Here is a 14,952-nt window from a genome sequence, read left to right as displayed (position 1 = left end):
CAAATTCCAGGAGCCCTAATGTCTTTATCCCGCCTGCACTTACATTTATCTCTGCTGTTGGCTTCAGTCCCTCCAATGCAAGTGAGGTCCATGTTCTCATGACTGCATTCCTTTCGGTATTTGTTGAATAACATGTTACATTTCAGCTTTGATTTTTGGTCTCCCCACAAGTAGAGATATTATTTCACCCCCACCCATTTAAATCCACTGATAATCTTAAATCCTATCTCATAATTCCTGACATGTTCTCCAGATAAAATCCCACGACCTGCCCAGTCTTTGCATGGAGTTCTGTGTAAGAAGGAACTGCAGATGCTGGTTTAAACCAAAGATAGACACAAAAAGCTGGAGTAACTCAGCGGGACAGGCAGCATCTCTGGAGACAAAGAATGGGTGACATTTCGGGTCGAGATCCGAAGTCTGAAGAAGGGTCTTGACCCAAAACGTCACCCCTTCCTTCTCTCAAGAGATGCTGCCTGTCCCGCTGAGTTACTCCAGCTTTTTGTGTCTATCTTTGCAATGAGTTCCATCCTCTGAGTTATGGCGTCATTCTCATGAACATTCCACGTGCTTTCCCCCATCGTTCTACATCTCTGCGGCAATATCCGCTTTCTGGCTGCATGACAGTGGTGATAAGAGTTCGGAAATGGGAATTATCAGAATGTTGTAGGAATTTGGTGAAATTCCCGCTGTCGGGATGAGGACGGTCCATCTCAGTCAATTGAGATTTGTGTTTTATTTCTTTCAGGAGGAAGCTGGTCGCAAGCAAAGGTAGGACATACTCTTGATGGAAACATTGTAAGTTTTTGTTGAACAGCCCAATATATTTCTAATGTTCAGTTTATAACCAGCTGTTAAATATTTGCAGGGTTCGTGATGAAGCCAAACCACTGTCAGCGGTAGATAACTTGCTGATTGAAAAATTTGAAAATCCTTTTTTGTACAACACGGTATTGGCAGAAACACCTGATGCCATCAAGCAAGGTAAAGCTTATACCTTTTCCATTGTTCTTGTTTCTGACATCTTTAAGTTGTGCGTAGATGCAAACATTAATGGTATTTTGGACTGAAGGGAAATTGAAGATTTGATCTTCCACCAAACACAGCTACATAAAAGCATCACAGACAGAGTGTGATGTTGCACAGAAACAGGCTCTTTGACTCAACATGACCCTGCGAACCAAGTTGCCCAACCAAGCTAGACCCACTTGCCCGAGTCTGACACATATTCTTCCAAGTCTTTCTTATTCACGTCTCTACCCAACTGTCTGTAAAATGTCGTCATTGTCGCTGCCTTGTCCACTTCCTCTGTCAGTTCGTTCCATACATACACTACGCATTGACTGAAAAAACTGAACCATTTTACTGTTTCCACTCTCACCTTACACTGATGTACTCTGAGTTTAGACTCTCCTACCTTGTGTAAAATACTGTGGCTATTCACCTTATCTGTGCACCTTATATAGATCTCATACAAGGCCTATAAAAGCATTCTGATGGGCTCCAAAGACAAATGTCCCTGCCTGCCCAAGTCTCCTTATAACCCAGCCCTAATGACCTGATGAAATTATTTTAAATCCTTTACCACCCTCTCCAATATACAAACAACCTCATTGTGTCAAACACTGTATTTAATATCCTGACCTATAAAGCATGAGTGACAAACACTTTCTTCACCACCCTGCCTGTCATTGTTGCATCTTCCATGACACTGTGTACCTGCAGCCCGAGATCTCTCAGTACTATAAAGTTCCCCGTTTACTGTGTATGTCCTGCCCTGGTTTGTCTCAGCAAAGTGCATCACCTCACCTTCACATGAATAAATCCCACCTGCCGTTCCTGAGCCCAGTGGCCCAGTTCACAGGGATCCCATTTACTCTCAGATAACTTTCTTCACTCTCCACAATGTCACCAATTTTAGTTCCATCTGCAAACTGACTAACCGTGCAACCTACATACACACCCAATCATGTATATAAATAAGGAACAACAGTGGTCTCTGTCTCCAGTCTGAAAAACGACCCTCTACCAACATCCTCTGTCTGTGACCTTCAGGTAAATGTTGTATTCCATCGGCTAGTTCACCCCGGATTCAATGAGATCCAATCTTCCAGAGCGGCCTCTCATGCGGTGTGTAGAAGTTGCATCTCTCAGAGGGCAGTGAATATCTGGGATGTTGTGCCCAAGATGGTGGTGAAAAGCTGAGTTATTGGATATGTGCAACTTGGCTACAAATACATATTTGATAGATGGAAAAATTAAGATTATGGGGAACTCACACAGAAGAGGAATTGGTGCCAGCTTAGATCAGCCATGATCACATTGAATGGAGGGGCAAGCCTGAGGAGCGGATCCTAATCCTGCTCCTGTTTTCTTGTGTTCCTATGCTCCTGTGTACCGATAAATTGACAGACTTGACACAGAGGAAATGTAGCAAAGATTAACAAACTTGTTCTTGGGACAATGAGTTTGCTGTGCGGGGTGAGAGTGAGTAGACTAGGCCTGTGTACTCGAGAGTTTGTTTGTATTGGAGGAGATCTCAGTGAAACACAAGTTCTTACAGGGCTCAGTGGGCTGGATGCAGGGAGGATGTTTCCCCTGTCTGAGGGGTCTGGAGAACAGGCACCATCTCAGAATGTGGGCTGCACCATGTAGGACAGAGATAAGGAGACATTACTGCACACAGACCGGGGAACCTTTGGAATTCCCTCGACCGGTGGCTGTGGAGACTCAGTCATTCAGTGCTCTTGGAGCTGAGAGCCATGGTTGTACATTACGGTATCAGGCCCTTCAGCCCATCGTGTCCATGGCCACCTTTTCCCAGCTATACTAATCGATTTGCCCACATTACATCGGTATCCTTCTACACCTCATGTATTTAAGTGCCTCTAATATAGTGATTGTATCTCACTTCATCACCTCCTCTGTTGCATGTTCCAGATATCACCCACTCTCAGTGTAAAGAGAACTTACCTCAGATCCACTTTAAAATTCCCTGCTCTCATGATAAACCTGCACTCTCTTGATCTGATATCCCTGAACGCGAATACGATTTTGATAATCTACCCGATATCCTGCTGCAGACTTTGAGAACCTTCCCTGCTATCCACAATGTCTGAGTCCTCCACAGACATAGTAATCACACCTCCTGCATTCACATCCAAGCCATGAACATATAACATAAACAGCAAGGGTTGCAGCACCGATCTCTGCTGCATTCCACCAGTCACAGACCTCCAAGCAGAAAAATCATCCTTCTACCGCTACCTTCTACCTCCAACCACCAAGCCAATTGTGGATCCATTTCACCAGCTCGCCTTCGGTCCCACCTGCCTTCACTTTCTGGACCAGCCTTACATGTGAAACATTATCAAGTCCCTCAGTGAAGTTCATATATTGGTTCACAATGAGATCAGTGTGTTCTTAGTTGTACATACCCATCAAACCCACCCGTGAATCCCCTCTCTTTCAGCGACCCTACAACCACAAGTCCCCACACATTCTGTCCAACACCCGATCATTCAACCTCTGCTTCCTGCCATGGCCCAAGCCTCCCCTCCCTCTCTCTCACCCTCCACTCAAAGTAACAGGGGCAGGCCATCTGGCCCCTCATGTCTCCCCCCATTCACTATGATCATGGCGACTCCACCCCACACCTCTACCTCCTTTTTAACAACCTCAAATTACCATTGGGGGTCCTTGTTCATCAGCCAATGAAAGTAAGCATGCAGGTACAGCAGGCAGTGAAGAAAGCGAATGGCATGTTGGCCTTTATAACACGAGGAGTTGAGTATAGGAGCAAAGAGCTCCTTCTGCAGTTATATAGGGCCTTAGTGAGACTGCACTTGGAGTATTGTGTGCAGTTTTGGTCCCCTAATTTCAGGAAGGACATTCTTGCTATTGATGGAGTGCAGCGTAGGTTCACCAGGTTAATTCCCGGGATGGCGGGACTGTCATATGCTGAGAGATTGGAGTGGCTGGGCTTGTACATTCTGGAGTTTAGAAGGATGAGAGGGATGTTATTGAAACATATAAGATTATTAAGGTTTGTACACACTAGAGGCAGGAAACGTGTTCCCGATGTTGGGGGAGTCCAGAACCAGGGGCCAGTTTAAGAATAAGGGGTAAGCCATTTAGAGCGGAGACGAGGAAACACTTTTTCTCACCGAGAGTTGTGAGTCTGTGGAATTCTCTGCCTCAGAGGGCGGTGGAGGCAGGTTCTCTGGATGCTTTCAAGAGAGAGCTAGATAGGGCTCTTAAAAATAGCGGAGTCAGGGGATATGGGGAGAAGGCAGGAACGGGGTACTGATTGGGGATGATCAGCCATGGCCACATTAAATGGCGGTGCTGGCTCGAAGGGCCGAATGGCCTACTCCTGTACCTATTGTCTATTGTCACTCGTTCTCCCCGTCCACCCTCCCCGCCTCACGGATCCACCTCTTCATCCCTGGATAAAAATACCGGGAGTGTGACGTCTGTTGTCCATCCGATGTTGTTGTGGGTGAAACCCTGGGCAAGGTTTCAGTTGTCCGCCCGCCTGTGCCCGAGTCTCCCCCCGACCCCCGGGGACTCTCTGATTCTCTGCTTCTCCCCCCAGTCTCGTCACCCTGGATGTGGAAACAGCGCATGCGTGGCTCGAGGTGTCTGAGGATCGGAAGAGGGTGAGATGGACCCTGACCCTGAGGAGTCTCCCTGACCCTGAGGAGTCTCCCTGACACCGGGAAGAGGTTTACAAACTGGGGGTGTGTGCTGGGATCGGAAGGATTCACATCGGGGAGACAAATGTCTAAAATTTCCTGATTTTAAATTCTCTGACAATAACCTTAGAGTCTGTATTAAGGTAAAATATCTAGGGCATATTATTACAGAACAAATGACAGATGATGAGGATATTTATAGGCAACGACGCATGCTGTATGTACAGGCGCATATTCTCTTGCGTAAATTTGGTGCGTGTACAGATGTGGTGAAGATGTCGCTATTTAGAGCATACTGCACACCACTCTACACTGCGCACCTGTGGTCGAACTGTGGAAAAACAAGTTTGCAGAGACTAAAGGTGGCATATAACGATGCCATGAGAACACTGCTAAGGAAACCTAGATGGTGTAGTGCCAGTAATATGTTTGTGGCTGCAGGAGTCAGTACTTTAGAAGCTATCCTAAGGAATCACATGTATAAATTCATTTGCAGGATAAATGACTAAAAATGTAATTATTGTGGCCTTGTCAAACATAAGGTTTAGCACTACACGCTACGAATCCAAACTGTGGAGACACTGGTATCGTTGTCTCGTTGTAGGACATTGAACATTCTTTAATATGGATTTTGAACTCATGTATTGTGATTTTTAAAATAAATTATATTTTAAATATGATGCTTTTATAAGTGATAGACTAAGATTTTATATGTACTTTATGATATGTTTTAATATGCAATGCATTTTTAATGTAATGTTGCCCCTTGTCTGGACCTCGAGTCCGTAATAAAGTTTATTATATTATTATTATTACTGGGCGGGGAGTCGGGGCTGGAATCTGGGAGTCGCCGCAGAGTATGTGGAGAGGAAGAGACTGGTCCCACTGACCCCGGAGACTGGAGTCTGGAGCATCTGGCGGCTGGGTGACCAGTTTGATGCATTCACCTCCACTCCATCCCCTCTCCCCGCCCGTCCCATCCCCGGGAGGGTGGGAGTTTATCTCAGTTACGAGTCCGGGACAGTTTCATTTTTTGACGCGGACACCAAGTCCCATCTCCACACCTTCACTGGGAATAAATTCACGGAGGAACTTTATCCTTTCTTCGAGGCTTGGGATGAAAACCAGTGGCTGAGAATCTGCTCCGGTTCCGCTCCGGGTGTGTAAAAGGGTCGGGTCCCGGGACCGGCGTCAGGAGCGGGGCTCAGGGATTGTGGGGCAGAAACCTGGTGGACAACAGGTCGGCGCTGAACGAACGGCTCCCATTTAATCCCCAAATTCCGCGTCGTGAAACAAACCCCAGTGAGCGCGGAAATAAAACCAGGGGGAATGTAAACGTGGGAAGAGTGAAATAAACAGCAACTGAAATCAGAGCTGTCTGTCTGTCTGTCGATCCGTTCATTTCAACGCGTTAACCGCGTCCGGCAACGGAACAGAAATTACTTTTGTGAAAATATAAAGATTGAAACAATCTCCTTTCCCGCCGGTTCAGCAGCAGCCGCGGGCGGCGGGTCCTGAGCTCCGGGCTCCCCCGGGTCCCAAAGTCCGGCGACTTCGAGTTTCGGACCCTCATGATTGCCGAATCATGTCCCTTGGGGAGGGGGTGGGGGGACGAGTGGCCCTCGAGACGAGCGATCGGGAGGGAGAGGCCGAGGGTACCCGGCGCGGTGTCTTCCCGCCCAGGGTTGCAGCCGGTGTGGAGTCCGGGAGCGGGGTGACACCGCACCGGGAACCCTCGGCCTCTCCCTCTCCCGCTTTATCGAACGCTTTCGCAAACTTCAGGATTGCCAAATGTATAGATTTCCCCTTATCTAATGCTCTTGTGATGCCATCAATAGTGACAATAAGTTGTGTTTGCGTTGAACCTTTTGCTCTGAAGCCATGTTGTGAGTCCACCAGTATCCCATTCTTTTTTAAATGGTCCATGATGTGAGAGTGTATGATGTGTTCCATGATCTTACATGTAACACTGGTCAGTGAAACTGGTCTGTAATTCGCAGGCGCAGCCTTATTGCCCTTAAATATTGCACAGATGTTTGCTTCCTTCCCCTGTTGTGGTAGTGGCCCACAATCTATTGAGGACTGGAATAAATCTGTGAGTATGGGAGCTATTCTCGATGCGAGCATCTTTAGAAACCAACTGATCTGTGCCCGCTGCTTTGTTTGGCATTAGCTTCATATCAGATCCGAAATTGATCACATCTCGGGGAAATAGAAAATGGTTGTGCAAAGTCAAAACATAATTCCCGCAAGTTTGTATAGTTTGGATTTTGGAGAGTTTAATAGCCTGATGGATGTATGGTCGATGCAGTTTTCATACTCCTGTACCTTCTTCCCGATGTTAGCAGCAAGATGAGAGCGTGGCCAGGGTGGTGTGGGTCTCTGATGATGCCGGCTGCCTTTATGAGACAGCGCCTCCTGTAAATCCCTCAGATTCCTATTGAATCTTTTCCGCTTCAACTTGAACCTATGTCTTCTGGTCCTCGATTCCCGTCCTCTGGGCAATAGACTCTGTGCGTCTACCTGATCTATTCCTCTCATTATTTTATACACCTCTATAAGATCAATACACCTCTAGAAGATCAGATGCTCACACAGATTTCAATCCTCCTCTTCTCTCCGCATCTGACATAATTTGGTCTCATTTTCACCTCTAGTCGTTGTCACTTATTCCACCCACTGATCACCCCCTCACCTGTATCCACCCATCACTTAAAATCGACACAAAAAGCTGGAGTAACACAGCGGTCGAGACCCTTCCTTCTCTCCACAGATGCTTCCTGTCCCGCTGAGTTACTCCAGCTTTTTGTGTCTATCTTCGATTTAAACCAGCATCTGCAGTTCCTTCTTCCACCAATCACTTGACAGGCATCACCTCTCCCCCCCCCCCCCCCACCCCCCCACACCCCCCTCCACCCCACACACACACGCCTCTCTGTTCCAGCTTCCTCTCACTCCCCCATCAGTCTGAAGGGTCGCCTGTCCATTCCCGACTCAGCGGACAGCAGCAACGAGCGGCCTCTCTCTCTGTCCCTGTCAGCAGCCGCAGCTGTCCCGCTGCCTTGCAGTCAGAGGGCCGCATCCTTCACCGTGTCCCGGTCACGTCTACACTACGGGCGCCGGCTCCAGGCTTGTGGGGAAACCTCACCGAATCAAACGGCCCGCTGGGCTGGGGCAGAGAGAGGGAAGCGTCGGTGCAGGCGAGGGGTGGGTGAGGAGTGGGAAGTGTAAGGGAGGAAGGAAGACGGGAAGCCGGAGCCCTGGGAAAGTGAGCGGGGAGAGGGGCGGGAGAAGCGGGGAGAGTGGTGGGGGAGAGGGGACGGGGAGAGGGGCTGGGAGAAGCGGGGAGAGGGGCTGGCAGGAGAGGGACAGGGAGAAGGGGAGAGGGGCGGGAGAAGCGGGGAGTGGGCGGGGAGAGGGGCGGGAGAAGCGGGGAGAAGCGGGGCGTGGAGGAGAGGGACAGGGAGAGGGGAGATGGAACGGGGAGAGGGGGCGGAGAGAGGGGCGTGAGAAGCGGGGAGAGGGGACGGGGAGAAGGGCGGGAGAAGCGGGGAGAGGGGACGGGGAGAGGGGCGGGAGAAGCGGGGAGAGGTGAGAGGGGCGGGGAGTGGGGCGGGGAGAGGGGCTGGGAGTGGGGCGGGAGAAGCGGGGAGAGGTGAGAGGGGCGGGAGAAGCGGGGAGAGGGGCGGGAGAAGCGGGGAGAGGGGCGGGAGAAGCGGGGAGAGGGGCGGGGAGAAGCGGGGCGTGGAGGAGAGGGACAGGGAGAGGGGAGAGGGAACGGGGAGAGGGGGCGGAGAGAGGGGCGGGAGAAGCGGGGAGAGGGGACGGGGAGAGGGGCGGGAGAAGCGGGGAGAGGTGAGAGGGGCGGGGAGAAGCGGGGAGAGGTGAGAGGGGCGGGAGAAGCGGGGAGAGGGGCGGGAGAAGCGGGGAGAGGGGCGGAGCGGTTGAGTCAGGGGTGGAGGGGATGTGTCAGTGGGGGAAGGGGAGAGAGAAAGGGATAGGAGGTGAGAAAGAGAGGAGATGGCACAAAGCTGGGTGGCAGTGTGAACTGCGAGGGGGATGCTACGAGGATGAAGGGTGACTTGGACAGGTTGGGGGAGTGAACAGACACATGGCAGATGCAGTTTAATATCTAACTGACCCCTCCCTCATGTGAGATTAGTTGGGAGCGGCCAGGACACTGAACACTCAACACTTGCAGCCAAATAACATTCAATCCCCGAGACGGCAGCGCGCGCAGTGGAAAACAATTTGAACCAGGAAGTGGAGATAAAATGGCTGCGAAAGACCCGGTCGAGAGTTGGACCGAGGAGGCAGTTTGTCCCATCTGCCTGGATTTCTTCACCGATCCGGTGTCACTGGAGTGTGGGCACAACTTCTGCCGCTCCTGTATCACACAGAGTTGGGACAGGGAAGGGAGAAACTCCTGCCCGGAATGTAGAGAGGAATTTACAGACCGCACCCTCAGGGTGAATCGGGCCTTGGTTAGACTGTCTGAGAAAGCTCGAACACTGAGCCTGAATCAGACAGGGAAGGAAAGTAAACTTCAGTGCGAGAAACATCAGGAAGAACTGAAGCTGTTTTGTGAAACGGACAAGAAGCTGATCTGTGTGATTTGTGCAGCTGGGCGGGAACACAAGTCTCACAGCTTCATGCCGGTAGATGAAGCTGTTGAAATCTACAAGGTAAAAGCAAACCCATTCTGATCACATCATTGTGTCATGTCGTGTTCATTTTCTGACATTTTTATTCTCTGATCTGAATCCCAACTCCAGGGTCAGGTGAAATCTACCTTCAAATCTCTCACAGAAAAGGAATCAGACATCCAGGAAAAGGAGCAGCAACAGAAAGAGAACATTTCTGGAGTTCAGGTTTGTACTGCCGATTTAATGTTCTTGTGTGGATTTCATCCCTGTGATGTGTGCAATAATTTGGCACCACTACATAGGAATGTTACAACATTTAGAGATTTAAAAAATCAAGCCTTTAATTTATTCCATCAGATAAAGCATAAAAAGAACTTTCATTTGACACCTAATTCACTTTCATAGCTTCAGTATTAAAAAAAGTTATGGTCATTTTCATACTCAGAAATTAGCATCTTTGTGTTATTGCCTTTCCATTGACTTAACACAAAAGCTGTGATCGAGGACAGTTAGTTTACATAAAAGCCCATAACTTTCTTAAAAATTAAGAGAACTGAATGGAATTTTTAGTTATTATAGATGGGAGTATTCTGAAACAAATGATACATCGTACTTGGATGGCCTGATATTAAAGTATATAATTAGTTAATTACCTAATTAACTAGCTAAATACAAAATTACCCGTTGTGACGGAAATAGTAATAAACACCCAGACTGCCTTGAAAAATCAAAAATATGAATATTCTCAACAACAGAACTTTAATATTATTTCTAACATTAAAACAAATAGTCAATACCCCCCCCCCCCAAATAATTCATATTCATCAGTCATCAAATCAATTAAATTCATCTAAATTCAATTACTAGAACTAAACATCTATCTATAAATAATTGTTTAAATAGCCAAAGTATCCAAATAAGAAACTGATCCCATTCACACAAGAATTCACAATATAACATGATTTTAAAATCTCACTTTGTCGTGAAATTCTATGCCAAACGGAAGGAATTGAATGTTTAATTCCCATAAATGTTCCTATTTTGGATATAACACTGCAGCAGACAAGGGGCGTTTTGCACAGACATTTGTTCCAAATCCAGAAACATCCACTCTCAAGATAATCAAAATCATTATTTTTTGCTCAATTATGTCATAAGAACATCTACATTTTCTATATTTAGTGTTATTGTCTATCCACGATCAATATTTTCATACTAAATATCTCACTAAAACTTTAGTGGAAGTTTTCAGTTATTTAATATGAAAATATTGTTCACGGATAGATTATAGCAATAAATATAGATGATTTAGACATGACTCTTATGACATGATTGTGAAAAAAAATAATGAATTTGATTATCTTGTGAGTAGCAGTTTCTGGATTGTGACCGATTGGCATGTGGTCGCTGCCGTGATTTAAACCCCGATTGGCAGGCAAGGCACGGCCAATATCGCATCGGGGCCTGAATGAAAATCAGATATTTCGCATCATCTGATTACAATGAAACCACACCAAAAGCAAGATAAGATGGGAAATAGACGACACACCTTTTGTTTTGTCCGGCAATTGCGATCCGTGATGTTGAAGGTGTTGAAGGCATTAGAAGTCACGTTTAACTTCAATCCAATGATGCATTCGCCCAGCAACCTTTTTAAAAAAAAAAGGGAGGGGGATTGCAGATCGATTTTTCTTCATCAGCTTGAAGTCCAAGCAAATTCCTCTCCGATAACCAATACAAACCTGGATTATTATCCCGCCCCCCCCCTCCCAACAGCCTCCTGAATCGCACGCCCAGGCAGTGGGCAGATCTACTGCGCTACTGATGGTAGGGTTTTGTAACAACACTACACTATAGAGCTCAGTGGTCGAGGACCAGAACACTTGGGAGAGGTTGAGCAGCCAAGGACTTTACTCCCTGGAGTGCAGCAGTCTGAAGAATGGTCTGTGGCAGGTGTATAATATCATGAAACGGAATGATACGTTGGATGGTCAGTCTTTTACCCTTAGTAGGGTGGTCGAGAATGTGAGGGTATAGGTTTTAGATGAGAGGGAAAAGATTTACAACGAACATGAAGGACAACTTTGGTAGTTCATGGAACGAGCTGCCAGATGAGGTAGTTGAGTCAGAAACCGTAACAACATTTAAAAGATATTCAAATAAAGTCGTGGAGAGAAAGGTTTTAGAACTATCTGGGCCAAATGCGGACAAGTGGAAATAGCGCAGATGGGACGTCTTGGTGGGTATCTAACACCCCTTGCTGTATGACTCTATGAAGTCTGTCATTCTAAGTGGTGCTGCTGTCTGCTAGTTCTGGGGACCTTGTTCTGTCCACTGAGGGTTAATGGACACATGAAATGGAATAGGTTGCAGAGAATTGTACCGGGGAAATGGGAATGATGTGGGTGTACGTTACATTCACCAAATATTTCAGAAATATGAAGACGAGCTCTTGAATTGCCACGGTGATGAAAGGAGTGGATTATATACAAGTAAATTGAATTAATGTAGATACGTACAGAGCCCAGAATGGACATGTTGGGCCGAATGGCATATTTCTACACTCCAGAACTCGACATTGATTAGCCAAATGTCACCTTCCATGTCATGAGGAAACACAGCAGAGTGACATAATATATTGATTCTCATCTTTCATCTGACAGGAAGAGTCACACAACCTTCAGTCACATGTCACATCCCAGTTTGCTGAACTGCACCAGATTCTCACTGAGAAAGAGCAGCGCTTACTCGGAGATATCCGGGAAGAAGAGGCGAAGATTGTAAAAACAATGGAGAAAAATCTTCAAGAAATTCAAGAGAATTTAAATTTAATTCAGGAGGAACTCTCAAAGTTACAGGAACAGATAGACCACAAGGATGGCGTGATGTTTCTGAAGGTGAGGGGGTTACACTACAGTTTGGAGAAGTGAACGTGCACAGTCACAAAGTGGTGGGTTAAATTTCGGAAATAAATGCATCATTTACCAGTAATTCAGAACGGTGTCAAAGTTCCATCTGTTCCATCTACTCACATATCCAACAACAATTCCCCAAATTCCAGGAATCCTCATGTATTTGTCCCACTTCAACTTCAATTTGCAATATTGTCTACAGGCCGTCCGCTGAGTTCCACGTTCTCTTTACTGCAGCACTTGTGGAATTTATTAAAGGCCATCATACATTTTAGGTTTTAATTTTCTTCTCCCCACAGGTAGTGATAATATTTCCAACCCCCACCCATTTAAATCCGCCGCTGATCCTAAAATATTCCATCCTATAATCTCTGACATCTTCTCCAGATAAAACCCCACGGCCTGCCCGGTCTTACTCATAAGTTGCATACTCGCAGTTATTTTCATCGACATTCCTAATGCTTTCCCCCGTTTTCGATGTCTCTACGACAATATCCACTTTCTGTCTGTGTAACAGCGGCAAAGAGTTGGGAAATGGGAATTATCAGAGGGTTTTTCTGTAGCAATTTGGTGAAATACCTGCCGTCGGGATCATGACGATCCATCTCAGACTATTGAGATTTGTGTTTTATTTATTTCAGGAGGAAGCTGGTCGCAAGAGCAGGTAGGACATGCTTTTGACTGAAAGAATGTTTGTTTTTATAGTACAGCTCAAAAAAACAGCTCGTGCTCAGTTACTAACCAGCTGTTAAATATTTGCAGGGTTAGTGATGAAACCAAAACAATGTTGGTGGTAGATGGTGCGTTGCCCATTGAAAAGTTTGATCCCACCTTTTTCTACAACATGGCATTGAGAGAAACATCTGATATCATCAACCGAGGTAAAACTAATATATTTTCCATTGTTCTTTTTAAGACATCTTTCTGTAATACTTATATGTGATCAATGTTAAAAACTAACTCGTTAGAATTTAGAAGATTGAGGGGGGATCTTATAGAAACATAAAATTCTTAAGGGGTTGGACAGGCTAGGTGCAGGAAGATTGTTCCCGATGTTGGGGAACAAGGGGTCACAGTTTAAGGATAAGGGGGGAATCTTTTAGGACCGAGATGAGGAAAAAAAAATTCACACAGGGAGTGGTGAATCTCTGGAATTCTATGCCACAGAAGGTTGTTGAGGCCAGTTCATTGGCTATATTTAAGAGGGAGTTAGATGTGGCCCTTGTGGCTAAAGGGATCCGGGAGTATGGAGAGAAGGCACGTACAGGATACTGAGTTGGATGATCAGCCATGATCATATTGAATGGCAGTGCAGGCTCGAAGGGCCGAATGGCCTACTCCTGCACCTATTTTCTATGTTTCCAATGGACTCTGGGGGAAGCACCACAGAGACAGTGCGAAGTTTGTTTGCACTTGAACAAATCCTTGTTCCTGGGTGGGAGACTTAAATGCTGGAGAAACTCAGCCAGTGAGGATGAAGAAGGGTCTCAACCCGAAACGTCGCCTATTCCTTCGCTCCATAGATGCTGCCTCACCCGCTGAGTTTCTCCAGCATTTTTGTCTACCTTCGATTTTCAGCATCTGCAGTTCCTTCTTAAACACTTGTTCCCGGGTGTATGAGTTTGCTGTGCTGGGTGAAATTGCGTAGACTAGGCCTGTGTACTCGAGAGTTCATGTGTATTAGAGGAGATCTCAGTGAAACACAAAGTCCTTACAGGGCTCCATGGGCTGGATGCAGGGAGGATGTTTCCCCTGCACCAGTGGCTGTGGATAATCAGTCATTCAGTGCTCTTGGAGCCAGAGAGCCATGGTTGTACATTATACAGTCAGGCCGTTCGGCCCATCACATGCTTGTCCACCTTTTTTCCCAGCCGCACAAATCCCATTTGCCCACATTAGAACCGTATTATTCCACACGTCGTTTGCTAATGCCTCTTAGATGTAATGATTCCATTCCACTCCTATTCAGTGTGATCACGGCAACTCCGCCCCATATCACCACATCATCTTTAACCACCTCTAATCACCACTCGCTTCCGTCTCCTCATCTTCCAATCTGTCCCGCCCTCGTCGTCTACTGGCAAGATATTTGAATACCCTCCATATTTCTCCATCCCCACTCGCAATCTCTCGTTCATCCTCACTTTCTGCATTCGTTTTCCCGTCCGCACGCACCGCCCCCTCCCGTTCCCGATAACCCGTGGAATTCCTCCTCTCCTGCCCGGTTGACAAACTCCCGGAAAGATGTCTGTTATCCATCCAACGTTGTTGTGGATTAATCCCCGGGCAAGGTTTCAGTTGTCCGCCCGCCTGTGCCCGAGTCTCCCCCCGACCCCCGGGGACTCTCTGATTCTCTGCTTCTCCCCCCAGTCTCCGTCACCCTGGATGTGGAAACAGCGCATGCGCGGCTCGAGGTGTCTGAGGATCGGAAGAGGGTGAGACTGACCGGGACCGTGAGGAGTCTCCCTGACACCGGGAAGAGGTTTACAGGCTGGCCGTGTGTGCTGGGATCGGAGGGATTCACATCGGGGAGACATTACTGGGAGGTGGAGGTGGCGGGGAGTCGGGTCTGGAGTCTGGGAGTCGCCGCAGAGTCTGTGGACAGGAAGATACCGATCATACTGATCCCGGAGACTGGATTCTGGATCATCGAGCGGTGGGATGACGAGTTTGATGCAGAAACCGACCCTCCATCCC

General features: G+C 47.2%; 1 long non-coding RNA gene across 1 annotated transcript; it reads left to right on the top strand.

Moving 5' to 3' along the window:
* Positions 1-9,323: 9,323 nt before the first annotated feature.
* LOC116990099 lies at positions 9,324-12,046 on the top strand. Its single transcript, XR_004416413.1, has 3 exons — positions 9,324-9,382; positions 9,473-9,568; positions 12,007-12,046. It is a non-coding gene; the product is annotated as an uncharacterized LOC116990099 (long non-coding RNA).
* Positions 12,047-14,952: the final 2,906 nt, after the last annotated feature.

Source organism: Amblyraja radiata, chromosome 30 (genome assembly GCF_010909765.2).
Source record: "Amblyraja radiata isolate CabotCenter1 chromosome 30, sAmbRad1.1.pri, whole genome shotgun sequence".
NCBI lineage: Eukaryota > Metazoa > Chordata > Chondrichthyes > Rajiformes > Rajidae > Amblyraja > Amblyraja radiata.
The sequence above is the reverse complement of the archived record's forward strand: the minus strand, read 5'-3'. Positions and strand labels throughout refer to the sequence as shown.